Source organism: Garra rufa, chromosome 21 (assembly GCF_049309525.1).
Source record: "Garra rufa chromosome 21, GarRuf1.0, whole genome shotgun sequence".
NCBI classification, from domain to species: domain Eukaryota; kingdom Metazoa; phylum Chordata; class Actinopteri; order Cypriniformes; family Cyprinidae; genus Garra; species Garra rufa.
In genome coordinates this window covers 7298755-7302661 of record NC_133381.1, presented here as the reverse complement: position 1 = coordinate 7302661, position 3907 = coordinate 7298755, and positions in this window count along the sequence as shown.

Here is a 3907-nt window from a genome sequence, read left to right as displayed (position 1 = left end):
GCAAAATATCTTTCAAATTGTGTAAATATTTAGTATTTATTCATTTTAATCAGTTTTACTGAATCTAATTAATCAAATTTTTGTCTACAAAAAGTGCCAAAAAACTAATATTCAATATTTTTCTCAATAATCAAAACATGTCTCAACATTAAACAAAAACTTGTGAAAATTGTCCTGAACCCATTTCATCAGCCACAAAATGAAAATCATTCTGACTATTCAAAAGAATAAAAAAAGCACATCTCTCCTCAACAAGTTGCATAATTTGAGACAAACGGTTTAGCATGAGTTATGAGCTGAAGCTGAATACTTTGGGTTGAGATCAAATGATGAAAACAGGCAGCTTTACACACAGTCATTTAACCGTAAGGCACAGCAATACTGAGCAAAGATGGCGGCAAAATAGATGAAATATCAACAAGCCCTTGTACGTTTAATTTATTTCACATATTAATGAGCGTGAGTCTGGGAGTGTCAGCAAAAACGCAGTCACACATGAACACACTTAATGCGGTTTCGCAGATTCATCTTATCCATTAAATTAAAAGTTTGTTCAGGCGCCGTAACTTGTTGAGACAACAGAAGTAAGACTCCATGAACTGAGGCGGCAGAGACAGGGCGTATTCAAATCATTTTATGCTAACGTTCACACGTCAGAAGCCAGGCGGCGGCAAAAATGAGAATTCACAGGACACCCTCGGCCTCCCGACGGGCCTTCATCTCGATGACTGATTCTGCACTGTCCCTAAATCAAAAAGGAAGTAATAACATCTTTCTTTTGCCCTGAAATGAATCTGCGAAGGGCGAGCGAACAAAAAAAAAAAAAAAAAAAGTCCATTTTGGGCTCGCGCGATTATCCGCCGAAGCTGCCGTATTAGATGTTTAGCACGAAGGAAAGGGAATCCATTTAAGAAAAAAACTGAATATGCATCAGCCACATGAAAACCTACACTGGGAGCTGATGAGTTACAAATTGACTCAGAGGTACAAAATATGGAATTTGATATGCTTTCGTGATACAGAGCTGAATGAAGCTGGGAAAACTGATAATTACTTAATCAGTTTGAGGCCTTTTCATATCTTGCCAGCATCCTTGATGTCTGTAATTCGCTCTAGACGGCTGCTCGGGGAGGGAGGCGCAGAGGAAGCAGTCGAGAGGGGAGGAAGACCGCGCAGAAGAGGCCCATTGATGGAAACCCAGCGCAGCTGAGGAGCGCCAGCCAAGCTCTCAAAGACGTGTGAGCGCCGGGCTTGAAAGACCAGGAAGTAAAAAGCTACATATTTATTTTAAAAGGAGGAGAAAACGCGCAGCCTCCATTTGGATGCGATTCCTTACTGTTTATGCAAAATAGACGCTGCTTTTCCTCCTTCGTGAAAAATCACTTTGCGCCGAAAAAAAGGAGGGGAAAAAAATCTGTTCAAACCGGCCGGGAACAAAAGTCCTTGAAACACTGTTAATTGTCACCATGGCGACTAGAAGAATAAGCCATTTTACAGCTGGTATAGAAGGCTCGTATTGAGTCAAGCGCTTTTATTTTTTTCTCTTCTCTCTGGTTAAGAACAAGGTGGGCAGTCACGACGGGGTCAGCGAGGGACCCAGGAGAGTTTCCACCAGCCTTTCCAGACCTCGGCTGGCAGGAGGTTCCTTCAGCAAATGCACTTCACATTGTCAAAATGCATCGAGTGGCAACAAATTGCACAGACAATGCCATCGTTCACCACGACAAGAAAAGGTTGAGCAACAGGGAAAAAAAAAATGCTAGTTACAATACCACGTAGACGTCGGCCCATGGGACTTCCTTTCTCGCCAACATAATGGCATGCAATCTGCAAAACAATATGGAGCATAAAACAACTCGGAATATTCGCGCTCTCCTCCCCTTCCAGCTAAAGACGATGCATTACGTGGGTTTCTAAAGTGGTAATGAGGGATTCAAAAGATCCAATGAACAAAGACAAACCTGGTCAGTCCAAATGATGGCGTACAAATGCTAAGACTGGCCTTTAGCCCTGAAGAATTATACAGAAAAAGCTCTGGGCAGCCTTTATGGACTCTCCTTATTGCTTTCTGATTGTGTGATTATGTTTTGTTTGGACGAATCTCACAAAGAAAATTCCAGCTCATATTTCAGGTCCATAATTCTCCCTATATACAATATATTACATAATATATAAAAGCAGCATTAAAAAAATAAATAATAATTATAATATATATATATATATATATATATGTATGTGTGTGTGTGTGTGTGTGTGTGTGTGTGTGTGTGTATTTTATATATGTATTACAAAATATATAAATTTCAAATAAATGTGCACAATAAAAAAACAATAATACATATATATATATACATATACATATACATATATATATATACATATATATATATATATATATATATATATTTATAATAATAAATTATTTTTTATTTTACAATTAAATATATTTTACAATTATTTAATTACCTAATTAAATAAAATATAATAAAATAATAAATACATTTCCTAAAAAAAATAATTAATTAAATTAAATTTAAAAAATGGCGTATGTGACCCTAGACCACAAAACCAATCATAAGGGTCAATTTTTTATACTGAAAGCCAAATAACTGATGTATGGTTTGTTAGGATAGGACAATATTTGTCCGAAATACAACTACAACTTTGAAAATCTGGAATCTGAGGGTGCAAAAAAAAACAAAATATTGACAAAATCGCCTTTAAAGTTGTCCAAATGAAGTTCTGTAGTGGATATATTTACGGTAGCAAATTTACAAAATATCTTCATGGAACATGATCTTTACTTAATATCCTAATGATTTTTGACAAAAAAAAGAAAGAAAAATCGATTATTTTGACCCATACAATGTGTTTTTTGGCTGTTGCTACAAATATACCCGTGCTACTTAAGACTGGTTTTGTGGCCAGAGTCACATATAATATGTAATTATGTCCTATTTGTACATGATTTTATGCAATCTGTTAATAGTATTAATGCACAAAATTTAACAACAACAAAATATAATTTCTAATTTTTTTCTATTTGGTTTTAGGGAGAAAAATGACCTCAGCATTTTAAATTCATATTGTCAAACTGCGACCATTCTCTACCTCCGATCTGCTGGTAGTTCATGGTTTAGATGTGTTGTTCTTTTTCAGCCTCCCCTTCTGTCCCCTCACAAGGATTGGTAGTGACCCCCATAGGAAGCCCATGCCTAATGCCATTGAATGGCGAACAAAGGCACTATTTATCCGGGGCCCGGGGTCTGGAGCTCAGCTGTGAGTTCGGGGAGGAGGGGTTCTCATGGAAAGATACTCACACCCCATCCCTCTCTACTCTGAGCGTGGCATTTTTCTTTACTAGACAAACATAGGAAACAATGCAATCAGCCAAGAACTCTGGGCTTTAAGAGCCGAGAGAGGCCTAAGATCTGTTCAGCTCTGCTCAGCCTGGCTGTAATCTAAAGTGATGGTGCCAGAATTCATAGAGCTACTGCTGCTCACAGCACAGGAAACTCACTGCTCAGAGGTGCCCTTTCAGAGCTCCAGGGACTTAAAGGCTACGATCGCCCAAAAATCAAAGCCTTGTCATCATTTATTCACACTCAAACCCTTTCCAAAAGGAGACATTTTGCAGAATGTCCAAGTCACTGTTTTCCATGCGATGAAAGTGCCTGCCAAGATGCCAAAAAGACAGAATAAACACTAGAAAGTCCGTTCGACTCTGTATTCCACATCTTATAAACCAAATGAAAGGTTAATAAAACAGATTCTAATTTGAGTCATTACTGACTGATAATCCTCGCTTTTTAGGGTTTTTGTGGTGCTTTTGAGTCTGGAAGTAATGTAGGTAAAACTTTGTACTGCAGAAATGTAAAGAAAAAATCACATGGGTTTGAAAACAACA